Source organism: Gossypium hirsutum, chromosome A13 (genome assembly GCF_007990345.1).
Source record: "Gossypium hirsutum isolate 1008001.06 chromosome A13, Gossypium_hirsutum_v2.1, whole genome shotgun sequence".
NCBI classification, from domain to species: domain Eukaryota; kingdom Viridiplantae; phylum Streptophyta; class Magnoliopsida; order Malvales; family Malvaceae; genus Gossypium; species Gossypium hirsutum.
The window spans coordinates 46,152,280-46,166,833 of NC_053436.1; the positions used below are offsets into that span (position 1 = coordinate 46,152,280).

A 14,554-nucleotide genomic window follows, 5' to 3' on the forward strand; every position below is an offset into this window, starting at 1 on the left:
AACTGCCTCCCGCAATTGCGGTTAACCAATATCCTGCTCCACGCACTATGTATGACTATGCAAAACCTTCTTTAACAGGAACTGAGTCAAGTATAGTTAGACCTGCTATTGCTACAAATAATTTCGAACTGAAATCTAACACAAATCAGATGATATAGCAGTTTGTTCAGTTTGATGGTTTGCAGGATGAGGATCCCAACACTCACTTGGCGAATTTTCTGGAGTTTTGCGACACTTTCAAAATTAATGGCATTTCTGATGATGCCATTCACCTTCAGTTATTCCCTTTTTCACTGATAAACAAAGCTAAATAGTGGTTGAACTCGTTACCACGAGGGTCCATTAGTACTTAGGAACAAATGATCAAAAAATTTCTACTAAAATATTTTCCTCCGGCTAAAATGGATAAGTTACGTAATGATATCTCTTCTTTTGTACAGATGGACTTAGAGACACTTTACAATGCATGGGAGAGATACAAGGATCTATTGCGAAGGTGCCCTCACCATGGGTTACCTCTATGGCTGCAAGTTCAAACGTTTTACAATGGTGTGAATCCCTCGACAAGACAGATGGTTGACACAGCTGCTGGAGGAACCATCAACAACAAAACACCTGAAGCGACTTATGAATTCATTGAAGAAATGTCACTGTATAACTATTAGTGGTAAGTCATGAGGACTAAGCCAACAAAAATAGTCGGCGTTTATAACGACAGCTCAATTACTATGCTATCAAATCAGGTAGAACTTCTTAATAAAAAGATTGATGGTTTACTTGGTTCTACGCAGGTACATCTAGTAATGAGGTGTGACTCAAGTGGAGGAGGCGTGCATACAGAATATCAATCCTTCAATCCTACAACCGAAGAGGAACAAGTCAACTATGTGGGTAACAATAACTTTAGATCTCAAAATAACCCATACAGTAATACTTATAATGCAGGTTGGAGGAACCACCCAAATTTCTCCTGGGGTGGTCAAGGTAATCAAAAGCCACAAAATCCTTAGGGTTTTCAACGGCCACCTTATCAACAAGAGAAGAAACCGAATCTTGAAGAGATGCTCTCTAAATTCATCTCGGTATCAGAAACCCGTTTCTAAAATACCGAGACAGCACTTAAGAATCAACAAGCATCGATCCAAGGGCCCAAAACTCAGATAGGCCAGCTATCCAAACTAATCTCTGAATGACCACAAGGTAGCTTACCAAGTAATACTGAACCTAATCGAAGGGAACACCTCAACGCAATTAGTACTCAATATAAGGAAGGATTCATTGCGCCTGAGCTAGAATTGATGTAAGAAACTGTGGTGATCAAAGGTAAAAGTGAGATAAGTCATAACAAAACGGTGAATGAAGAATATAGACCTTGTGTCCCATATCCTAACGCGACAAGGAAAGACTGATCAGATGAACAATTCGGTGAATTCCTTAAACTTTTGAAAAAATTACATATTAACTTACTGTTTATTGAAGCTCTGTCGCAGATGCCGAATGTAATGAAATTTTTAAAAGAACTTTTAGTAAATATGCGGAAGTTGGATGAAGCATCGCATGTAGAGCTAAACGCAGTCTGCTCATCTATTTTACAGAATAAGCTACCCCACAAATTGAAAGATCTAGGGAGTTTTACAATTCCTTGCTTAATTGGTAGTTTAGATATAAATCATGCATTAGCTGATTTAGGAGCAAGTATTAACGTCATGCCTTACAAAATGTTTAAGCAACTAGGTCTCGGGAAACCTAAACAATCTAGGCTAAGCATTCAATTGGCAGATAAAACTATAAGATTTCCTAGGGGTATTATTGAAGATGTACTAGTGAAAGCAGATAAGTTCATATTTCCCGTTGATTTCGTTGTTCTAGACATAGAGGAGGATAATAACACCCCTTTGATTTTAGGGATGCCTTTTTTAGCAACTGCTAAAACAATTATTGATGTTGGCATAGGTGAGCGTACACTTTGTGTGAGAGATGAAACAATCACCCTTCAAGCTCGTAATTTTGACATCACATCGAACATTGAAGGTAATGGTCCACACCAATCTACTAAAACTGACAATATGACTTTGCAGAAATTGAGCTTCAAAGAAGTTCATGAGCCATGTTCCAGAAATGATAGAGGACACATTCATGAAGAACAAAGGCTACGGATAGAGGAGCTAGGCGAATGGCGAGCACATAAACTGAGAATGCACGATAAACTGAAACTACGATAAAACGAGCCCGATACCTCTCCAAATCAACTTAAGGTTGGTGATAAAGTCTTACTAGATGCCGCAGATCCCCACATTGTCACTACCACACCGAATGAGGAAATCCCTCTTGCGGTACTCAGTATTTTTCCATTCAGTACGGCGGAGGTGAGTCATCCCAGGTTCAACACTTTTAAGGTAAACAACACCCAATTAAAACATTATTTTGATGAGATTGATAGCAGGAATGAGGAGTATAAACTCCCCAAACCACCATGATCATTCACTAAAGAGGTAAGTCGAGCTTATACTATAAATAAGCGTTTCTCGAGAGGCAACCCAAGCATTAACATTATTAATTTCTTTAAATTTTGGTATTTAACTCCTAACCTACTAATAAAGATCTTGAATACAGGTGTTTCCACAGAGACACGGCCAAGCACATGGGCATGCTTAAGGCCATGTGAAAACAGGGCAAAAGATTTCGCCAACACGGGCTACGATTAAACGCCACGGTCGTGCGACATGGCCATGGTCGATCCTGCCAAAACAACATGGGCATGCGATATGCCTGTGTCTAACACCCGTGGTTGAACCTGTTAAATTAACACAGGCATAGAGCTTGAACATATGGGCATGGGAGAAGCGAACGAAGCTAGACACAGCCGTGCAACACGGCCGTGTGAACCCACACACCCGAGGAACACGGGCGTGTACTAAATGTCAGACGCGACCAAATTTGAAATTCGCGAATCACACGGGCTGAAATTGGGGGACACGGGCGTGTGCCACGGCCGTGTGCCCTAAAATCTATAAATACCCTGCACTATTCACTTTCTTCCCCATTCAAAAGCCCTAACCCTAGCCACTGCAACTCCACACGGCCCCCTGCCACGCCCGTGCGCCGCCTTCAACTTGATTTTTGACGTTCAATCTCTCTCCCTTAGCATTTGTTTACTTTTTTCACTTCTGTTTTACTTATTACTAATGCTTATTATTACAATAATTTCCATTTCTTTTGAACTATCTTCCATTTCTGTTCATTACTTTATCATTTAGTTTGCATTTTTAGTTAGTTATTATACATTGCACGTTAAATCAAGTGATTAGGAAACTTCATACCCATGATTTTACCATGCTCATTCTCATGATATTCCCATGCCAATATCTCTCATGTAATTTTCATTATTCAATTATTTCTTATACATTTCATGTTGTTAGGAAAGCTTCATTCTTTTACACATGCCATTACTACATACAATGCCAAAGTCACGAAATTATTACATTAGTTATGTTTGGTTCTAGCTGAAAGTCTGCTTTTTAGTTGGAAATTGTATTCCTTTTACTTCGACCACTTATCAAGATAACTCGATTATTCTAATCGCAGGTACCATGTATCGTCAAGAGGAAAGAAAACCATCGTACCTGCTTTGAAGAAGAGGAAGGGAGCGTCCTCTTCCATAGGCCCAATCACAGAAATCTGTCACCCTCTCCTACAATTTCCCCGAGGGCCCCAGGAAGAACTGTTCCAATTACTTTCGGCCCAACCCTTAATTGTGAGCTGCTGCATCGACTAGGCTGTCGTAGAACAAGTCCAGATGGCTGACGCGATTTGGGCTCTCCTAACCACCAACCCTTGGGAGCTGTTCTTTGGGATTATCGATCTGACATACCTCGAGCTCACGATAGAACTATGCTCAACGTTCCATCTCCAGACTGTAATGACAAGGTATGATGATCTCGACACGGTCCAGTTTCGCCTAGGTGGATTAATCCACCAGCTAAGCGTCCCAAAGTCCGATGCTACTATAGGCCTATATACAGAGGAGTTTCGGGAGGAGAATGAACTACATGCTCTCAGTCGCCACATACATTTCTCTCCCACGAAGTGCTGACACACTTTGGCCCCTAGCACAGCCTCGTACAATCCTAGCCGCTCTAAGGCATCATTTCTCCCACCATCCCTGAGGTACTTACATGCTATTTTAGCTCACATGATCACAGGGAGGCGAGAGAGCACTGGCATCGTCAACACCCACGATGTCTACTTCTTATGGTGCATGTCGCAAGGGCACGTCATCGACCTTGCCTATTTCATCGCCCTTGCAATTCAGCACCAAACGGAACGGTAATGAAATGGGGTCATCTCCATTGGCCCCTACGTGACTAGGCTCATGCGACACTTCGGGCTCCTCAACACCGCGGCCCAAGAATCATCCCTCACCCTTATCGGCCAGATGTCTCCACAAGGCATCTCGAGCATGCTTAGCATGAGGATGATCGAGAGGCACCGAGGAACCTACCCTCCCCAGTATCATCTCGCCCAATCTACCAAGGAGGAGGCTTACGAGGACATTCCTGATGATGTCCCCCCACAGCACGAGGACCCACCGACTCAGCCACCACCACCCTCTCGTCCAGTTCATGCGGTAGCTTTATATGCTGACATCTCTGAGTGCCTCACCCGATTCGAGCAGCAGTGCTTTCAACGATTTGACAACATTGATGCTACTCTGTAGCAGATTTGTCAGCACCTCTACATCTCATCGCCAGTCCCACCTCGCGAACCATCCAGCGATGAAGATGTTTAGAAATATTTATTTATTATTTTATGTTTTAAATTTTTATTGAAACTACTTTTTATTTTTGTTAGATTTTAGAATTTTACTTTTTAATTATTAATTTCGGTTATTTCTTTTCGAATACTTATTCTTCCTAATATCCCCTAAAAAGTTCCTGATTTTATCACAGTTATATAGAGCTCTTAAGCTCATCATCACATAGGAACTAAAACTCCACCGGGAAAGGTTATCCACGACTGCCATGTCCTACTCGACCACGACCATAGCTACCACTAGATATAATATTCTTTTGGTGAAGGACTTATGGCCTAATGAACCTCTACGACCGCCGGAGTATCCTCCTCCACTCTCGAATTGATCACTCTCCAAAACTCTAGTTCAAGGAATTCATCATACAGGAAGTTTCACTTCTCTCCCTATCTTATTTTTATGCTCTAATATATATCTTTGTCCATTGAGGGCAATGTACATCTTAAGTTTGGGGGAGCATTCATTCATTATCAGAAAATCCCCGAATAATCACCTTGTTCTCTTGAAAAACTCTCATATCATATTTAGGATAAATTTTAATTGATTTATGATTTTGATTGATATTTCTTGAATTAAAACATAGGCATTTATGAATTGATTATTTAAACTTTAAGACATTAGAGAATCAAGCATGATAAGTTGATTTTTAAGAATTTAAAATTATAGGCTGTTTCCCCAAGTCTAGGTATTACTTTGAATTGGAATTCACGAGTCTAAACATCAAAAAGCCATAATTTTTGTGAGATTTTTGAGCCTTTTGAGCATCTATTAATCCTTTCATGCTCACTTTTATTATTGCTTTGAGTGCGTCAATATTTTGAACTGTTATTCTAGAACTTTCTTGATTATGTATATCGAGACCACACCATTTGATTTGATATGTCAAAATGATTAAGGCACTTAGGATTAACCCACTCATGCCATGAAAAGCCTATCTCCACGATTAACCCCTAGTAAACCCCATTGAGCCTAACAAACCATTTCTTGTATTACCCTTAATATTAACCTTTAACCCATTATTGTTGAAATCCAGTAAATTAATCCCTATTTTTGTTGAGATTTGAGTTGAATGGACTGCCTAGCTATGTTTTGTTCTCAATAGTTAGTCTATATTATTTTAACTTGTTCTTAAAAAAACACTATGTATACATATCTGTACTTTCATTTTCTAAGAGAAGCTTTGTTGTACGCAAGTGAAGATTAACTCTTTTTCTAGTTAGGTAATTTTTCAATTCAATCTCGATTCTAACCCTTTCTTTCAGCTTGTGACCACACCCCCTTGACCAAGCCTCACTACAACCCTTTAAAGACCTTTTGATTGATGTATCATCTTAAATTATAGTGGTGGAGATTTGATTTTCATGCAAGCCTATGGTAATGACTTTTCATTATTGACTATTGAGTGCTTCATTTATAGTCCTTAAACACCTCGAGTGATTTGAGTGAATCTTTAGTGAGAATGTGAAACTCTATGATATTCTAAATCAAAGGTAATTACTTAGATACAGAGACACCTAAGTTTGCATGATTAAATACTCAACTTGGAATGTTTGAAACTTTTATGTTCTTTTAGTTGAATTCTCAATGTATGATTACTTATGGATTATTATGAGATATTATCGATAAGAATTATAAGTTGAGGAGAAATTATTTTGATTATGAGTTGAGAATTTTTCTTGAGGATAAGCAAATGTTGAAGTGTGGGGGTATTTGATAAACCATAATTTATTCATATTTTTACCCCATTTTTTAACTCATTTTATGGACAAATTTCCATTAGAATTGGTGAATTCGATGCTCCTAATGCTTTAATTTCATGTTTTATACGTAGGAGAGCATAGGAGAGTGAAAGGAATGAGAAACGGGCTAAAACGGAGAAATGGGCCAAAGTACAAGATCAACACGGCCTGGACCTCCTCACATGGGCAGACCACACGGCTGTGTCAATCTGGCAGAACTGGAGCACGACGCACACGGGCGTGTCACACGGGCGTGTCCCTGCCGAGCCCAAGTTGAGTCCAATTTGGAAAAGGCTAATTTTGAGGGCCTCTAGGCATTCTAAAGCCTATAAATACACCCTAGACGAGGAAGAAAAGGGGGACAGAGAATAGGGGAAAGGAATTACTCCAAGGAGCCGATTGATCCATCTCAGAAGCCGGATTCATCATCAAGGTTGAAGATCTCTCCTCAATTTCCCTTCAGGAGTTTTGGGTTTTCTTCATGTTTTGTATTCGTTATTCCTCTGAGATGTTTTCTTATTTAGTTATGAACTAAAACCCCTAAATACCTAAGGGGAATGAAACCTAAGACGAGTCTTGTTATTATTTTCTGAATCGTATGATAAATATTTGACTTGTTCTTAATTATGTGTTCTTAATTCTTGTTTTGATATCCCAGGATACTAATTCAAGACATGCTCTTATTCAGAGGAGGAATAAACCCTGTCTAAGAGTACTTTTGTCATAATTAAGCAGAGTTGATTGCGCTCCTAGAAATAGGGTGACAAGATTTTGTCGGATTAGGGTGAAACCTAATAAGTGGATCCATAGGTCGAGTTAATGCAACCCTAGAGTGTTAATTAGAGAAAAGTCTCGGTTATTCAATCTAGGGATTAGATTTTATTAGTCTTGAATAAGGATAATAACATAACTTAGGGATCTCTACGGAACAAGTTGAATTAATAAATCGTCCGGTTCGAAGCCAAAATAACAAGTAAAGTCTATGTGGATTTTTTCTTAGGTATTGTCTTAAGTCAATCGATTTTTCCCAAAAGCAATTTCCCAATTCTTTTCTCTGTGCATTCTTAGTTTAGATAATTAGTTAATTAAAACAAAACCCCATTATTCTTAAGCTAGATAATAAAAAGACAGTCATTACTAGTACTTTTAGTTCCTTTGGGTTTGATAATCCGGTCTTGCTAAAACTATACTACTGTTCGATAGGTACACTTGCCTAAATCACGATAATAGTTAGTTTCAAGAACGATTAATTATAAATTTTTAAAACCTATCACGAAACCTCGCGATCAATTACACAAGATTACACGGAGTACCACTGTCTATTATTTCAGGCAGAGACCTGAGGTTCACTTCGAGATTCTGGAAGAAGTTACAAGAAGCCTTGGGTCAAAGTTGAGCTTTAGCACAGCTTTTCACCCTCAGGCCGATGGTCAGTCTGAGTGGATGATTCAGATTCTCGATGTGACAGCCCTAAAGTGACCCTAGTCGGAAAGTGGTTTCGGGACCGTTAAACCGAGTCACCAAATTATTTGAATATGATAATTATTGTCTAAAATATGTGAATATGAATGTGTGAAAGTTTTAAGCTTCGATTTAGTTAATTGCATGTGAATTTAGTTAATAGGACTTATGTGTGACACTGGTGAAATGTGATAGGTTAATCTATAAGGATCTATTAGTGCATGCAATTAAAAAGGGTGGACTTGCATGTCAATTTCCCCACTCAATTGGTAGTGGCCGGCCATGACAATGAGGGTGGACAAAATGTGATGGGTAAAACATGTTGTAAACATGTTAAGTTAGTGTTTTATGGGAGGAATGATAAAATAAGGAGCATGGGTAATAAAATAATAGTGGTTAGTAGGAGGAGAAAGAGAAAAAGAAAAAAAATGAGCTAGGCTACTCCTCCATTGCCGTGACTTGAGGAAGGAAGAAGAAGAGGATTTTCTTGCTTCATGTTCGGTTGGTTGGTGTTTAGGAGGAGGTATGTTTGATGTTGTTCCATGAGATTCATGCATGTTTTTAGTTGTTAGCTTGAGTTCTACCTCGCCCATGGTTTAAATCTTTGCTATGTGATGGAGATGATATTCGGCCGTGGGTGTTGTCTTCTTGGTTGGTGTTTGATGTTGTGGTGATGAGGCATGAAGATGAGTTAAGTTTCGGCTAAGGTGGATTTGTGTTGATGTCATTTGCATGCTAAATGTGAAGCTTTGTAATGATACATGTGATGGTGGATTGATGACTCTTGGATTTTCTTTTTAGCATTTTTGAGTTAGACATTAAGTTCTTTGTTTAACCCATGACCAAAATTGAAATGTCTTGATGCATTCGGCCATGGTAGGAAGTAGAAGAGAAATATGGTTGTTGATTCATGTTATTTGGATGAAAAATGGTAGTAAGGTGAAGTGCAAATGTTAGTATTTGATTACTAGTGTATATATGTGTATTAGCCGAGTTTTGAACTTGAAACAAAATGGTATGTAGTCAATACAAGTAACCATATTTGTAGGAAGTATTAAGCATATAATTGGCCTCAACATAGACATGCATATTCGGCCACATGAGGTAGATTGGTGTTGCATGTATTCGGTTATAGGCGAGTATAATGATGAATCTATCTTGACTTAGATAATCGGGTCAAGGAGAATTTGTTAAAATGCTTAGTTAATTGATATTAGGTTAATGATGTGTGTATTCGGTCATAAAGGTGCACATGAGGAAATGTTAGATTAATTGTATTAAATTGCTCAATGTGATTAAAAATGCGTATGACCATTTTGTATTTGAGCTAAAGGTGGCCATATGACCTATCAAACTCCTTGTCATATTCGGCCATAAGCTAGCATAATGAGACTTTAATAAGTTAAATTTGTTTGAATTAGCTCAAGAGCTTAGAGGACCAAAGTTGGATAAGGGAAAGGAAAAAGTGATCGAATAGCCGCCGAAATCATTCGACAACATCCGAGGTAAGTTTTTGAGTAATGGATCTTAGATTATGATTCGATTAGATCATGTTTTAAGTAAATCAAAATCATGCTCTTTGTATGTAACTATTGAGCCGAAAATGATAATGCTTGATAAGTGACTTGTGTTTGAATTCTAGTTATGAAAATGAAATATAGATGTGTCATGATTTATTTATATGTGCATGGATATTCGGATGATAACCGGGCTAAGTCCCGAAGGCATTTGTGCTAGTGACTAATTCTGGGCTAAGCCTGAAGGCATTTGTGCTAGTTACTATATCCGGGCTAAGTCCCGAAGGCATTTGTGCGAGTTACTATAACCGGGCTAAGTCCCGAAGGCATTTCTGCGAGTTACTATAACCGGGCTAAGTCCCGAAGGCATTTGAGCAAGTAGCTATATCCGGCTAAATTCCGAAGGTACTTGGTTTGGGAATGAGCGATCTTGCTGTAATAATTTCAATTAATACGCTCGTAAAATCCCAACGATGAGGTACGTTTCGTATATGCATTGGAGTAGTTTATTCCTTTTAAATATTATTCGCTCAGACAATTAATGAGCTTCCGGCCTTTGGTTAAGTTGATTCCTTATGTGTGAATATAAGGGTTGGAAATGTGAAGTAGGACTGATTTTTGAGAATATGTGTATATGAAATTATCCGTTTAGTTATATGAATTCTATACTTCAGTTGTGCCTAATTTCATTGCTTAAAACTTACTAAGCATTAAATGCTTACTCCGTTCTTTGAATCTCTATTTTATAGATTTTGGTTCGTCAGCTATCGGACTCGGGATTGTCAAAGTCGAAGTTGTCCACACTATCAAAGCCCTTTTGGTACACTTTTGGTTGAACTCTGAAAATGGCATGTATAGGACTACCCTTTTTGTTGTTGGTCATGTACCCTTTGGTTTTGTATAAATTTGGATAGCCATGCGAAAATGGCTTATATATATACTTTGAGCATAACATTATAATCGTTTTGTATGTTGTTCATTGAGAGGTATGGAAATGTTTGGTAACGATTAGCCATTGGAATGGTTAATCATGAACATTTTGGTGCTTTGTATGACAAATTCTAGTTGATTCATGGAAAACCATGAAATAGGTAAAGTTTACCTTAAAAACAGATGCTGACAGCAGCAGTGGTGTGGATTTGAAAAATCACTAAAAATAGTAGGAATGTAATTAAATAGTGAATAAATTATGTAATCGAACCTTGATGAATCTATTTTCATATGAAAGTAACAAAACGATCATATGAGCCGTATTTTATGAGATGCTTAAGTTTTCGTGAAATAGGGCCAGAGCGATTTCTGGATCCCCTGTTCTGAAATTTGAAATTCACTATAAATTAACCAGAGTTAATTAGAAGTCATTCCATATATGTACAGATTCCTTTTCGAGTCTAGTTTTTTTAGAAACAAACGGCATAAGTATTGAATCCTTGTACAAGGAGATATCTAAGTCGTAATGCATGAAGGTCAGAGTAGTCAAACCCTGAAACATGGGAGACTTTAACTAATAAACTGTACTAATTGGCCAAACCAAAAATTCTAGAAACAAATTTGTAGATGGATATATGAGTCTAGTTTCAGGTAAAATTTACGAAACTGGTTTTCGAGTTTTGGAACTCAAGATATGATTTTTAAGGTGACAGTGACGCAGTTAGCTAGCTTGTCTGGAAATTTTTAAAATGGACTGTGAAAATAAATGAATTAAGTCTGTTAGCACCTCGTGTTCGACTCCGGCAACGGTCTCGGGTACGGGGTGTTACAATTTTATTGGTATCAGAGCCACGGTTTAGTCGATTCTAGGACTACCGTAATACGTTTGGGTCTAGCTATACATGCCATTATGTGATTATTTGATAGTGTGGTGATTTCTGACAATTGAAAATGTGTTTATTTATAGTAATGGATCCCGATCCCAACTGAGTGGTAGCTGATGATCTTGAGAGTGTAGCGCCTGCTCTCGCACAAGGGACAGCGCCGGCGGACTCTCAACCTATTGCTAGTAATCCGAATGATGAAGCTAGACAAGCTTTTTATAGCGTGATGAATGATTGGTTCAACCAATACATTCGAACTAATGCGGCTGTTCCACAACCTCTATTCCCGACTAATACCACCCCCGCACCTACAATACCTCCGGCAACTGACCAAATAAGGTCAAATAAGCCCCAGTTGACAGAATCTGAAAACACGGGGCTACTGAATTTAAAGCTACGGACAGCGATGATGCCGAGCAAGCTGAATTTTGGTTGGACAACACTATTCGGGTACTCGATGAGCTATCTTGCACACTCGATGAGTGCCTAAAGTGTACTATCTCCTTGCTACGTGATTTTTCCTACTATTGGTGGAATACGTTGACTTCTGTTGTGACCAGAGAGCAAGTAACTTGGGAGTTTTTCCAAACTGAGTTTCGGAAAAAGTATATCAGTCAGAGATTCATGGATCAAAAACGGAAGGAATTTCTTGAACTTAAACAAGGTTCCATGTCGGTTACCGATTATGAACGAAAGTTTGTAAGGCTTAGCGGGTACGCTCGAGAATGCATTTCTTCAGAAGCCGTGATGTGTAAACGTTTCAAGGATGGACTGGATGATGATATAAAGCTGTATGTTGGCATTTTAGAAATCCGAGAATTTGTGGTACTTGTCGAGCGAGCTTGCAAAGCCGAGGAGCTCAGTATGGAGAAAAGAAAAGCTGATATGGGAGCAAAAGAATTTCGTAAGAGGTCTTCGGGGAGGCCCTTTCAACAGTCATCGAAGAAATTTAGAGATGATTTAGGCCGATCTAGGGACACTTCGGGTTTTTCTAGACGAGATCATGATCGACCCCTTGTGAGTGCACGAGTCACTTCGGTCGCCAGTGTTGGAAATGATCGTCAAGACAGAACGGAGTGTTAGTATTGTGGTAAATGGCATTCGGGGAGTTGTAGATTCCATGATCGCTCCTGTTACAAGTGCGGATCAGCTGACCACTTTATTAAAGATTGCCCGAGATTGTCTGAATAGAACATAAATCAGAGTGGGAAACCTGGTGCTACTACTGCTCGGGGTAGACCATCTAGAAATACGGGCAATGCTAGTGGCGGTCGGAGAGGATCTAGAGATGCTACAACCAGATCTGAGGCTCGTGCTCCTGCTAGAGCTTACGCTATACGCGCACGCGAGGATGCTTCCTCGCCAGATGTTATTACCGGTACTTTTACTCTCTTTGATACTAATGTGATTGCTTTGATTGACCCTGGTTCTACTCATTCTTATATATGTGAAACCTTAGCATCCAGTAAAACTCTACCTGTTGAGTCTACTGAGTTTGTAATTCGGGTGTCAAATCCTTTGGGTCGTTACGTGCTTGTCGACAAAGTGCGCAAGAAATGTCCCCTAGTAATCCGAGGTTCCTGTTTTCTGGCCGATTTGATGCTTTTACCGTTTTACGAATTTGATGTTATCCTCGGTATGGATTGGTTGATCGTACATGATGCAATTGTAAATTGCAAAAGAAAAACCATCGATTTAAGGTGTGTAAAAAACGAGATAATCCGAGTTAAGTCTACTGACTTGAATAGGTTGCTAGCTGTAATATTATCGATGTTGGCTCAGAAATATGTAAGAAAGGGGTGTGAAGCATACCTTGCGTATGTACTTGATGATAAAGAGTTAGAAAAGAAGCCTGAATTTGTGCCAGTGGTTTGTGAATACCCGGATGTTTTTCTTGAAGAATTACCGGGTTTACCACCTGTTCGGGAGGTAGAGTTTGGTATTGAGCTTGTACCTGGGACTACACCAATTTCGATAGCTCCGTATCGTATGGCACCAACCGAGTTAAAAAAGTTGAAAGCTCAGTTGCAAGAGTTGATGGATAGGGGTTTCACTCGACCAAGTTTCTCACCTTGGGATGCACCAGTATTGTTTGTGAAAAAGAAGGACGGAACCATGAGGTTGTGCATCAACTATCGTCAGCTGAATAAAGTGACAATAAAGAATAAATATCCATTACCGCGTATTGATGATTTGTTTGATCAACTAAAGGGAGCCTCGGTGTTTTCAAAGATAGATTTGAGATCGGGTTATTATCAGTTGTGAATTCGAGATTCGGATATACCCAAAACTGCTTTCAGAACGAGATACGGTCACTACGAATTCTTAGTGATGCCGTTTAGGCTCACTAATGCCCCCGCGGTATTTATGGATTTGATGAATCGGATCTTCAGACCGTATTTGGATCGGTTTGTAGTTGTGTTTATCAATGATATTTTGGTCTATTTGAGAAATGAAACCGATCATGCTGAACACCTGGGATTAGTGTTGTAAATTTTACGGGATAAGCAGTTATATGCTAAGTTCAGTAAGTGTGAGTTCTAGTTAAGAGAGGTTAGCTTCTTAGGTCATGTGGTATCTGCATCGGGTATTCGAGTTGATCCGAACAAAATTTCGGCCATACTTAACTAGAAGCCTCCGAGAAATATTACTGAAGTTCGGAGCTTTTTGGGACTTGCCAGTTACTACAGACGCTTTGTAAAGGGTTTCTCGATGATAGCCACACCAATGACGAAACTACTTCAGAAAGATGTTAAGTTTGAATGGACAGAAAAGTGTCAGAAAAGTTTCGATCAACTGAAAACTTGTTTGACTGAAGCTCCAGTACTAGTACAGCCCGAATCAGGCAAAGAGTTTGTCATTTATAGTGATGCATCCCTACTTGGGTTGGGTTGCGTATTGATGCAAGAGGGTCGAGTTGTAGCTTATGCGTCGAGACAACTGAAGCCACATGAGAAAAATTATCCGACCCATGATCTTGAACTAGCTACCATCGTGTTCGCTTTGAAAATATGGCGACATTACTTATTTCGTGAGAAGTGCCATGTATATTCGGATCACAAAAGTCTCAAATATTTGATGACTCAAAGAGACTTGAATTTGCGACAAAGACATTGGCTCGAGTTTTTGAAAGATTATGAGCTTGTCATTGACTATCACCCGAGAAAGGCTAATGTGGTTGCGGATGCCTTAAGTCGTAAATCACTGTTTGCT

General features: G+C 39.2%; 1 non-coding gene across 1 annotated transcript; it reads right to left on the reverse strand.

Annotated features, from left to right (window-relative positions):
* Positions 1–407: 407 nt before the first annotated feature.
* Positions 408–514, reverse strand: LOC121212887 (small nucleolar RNA R71). Its single transcript, XR_005908261.1, has one exon. It is a non-coding gene; the product is annotated as a small nucleolar RNA R71 (small nucleolar RNA).
* Positions 515–14,554: the final 14,040 nt, after the last annotated feature.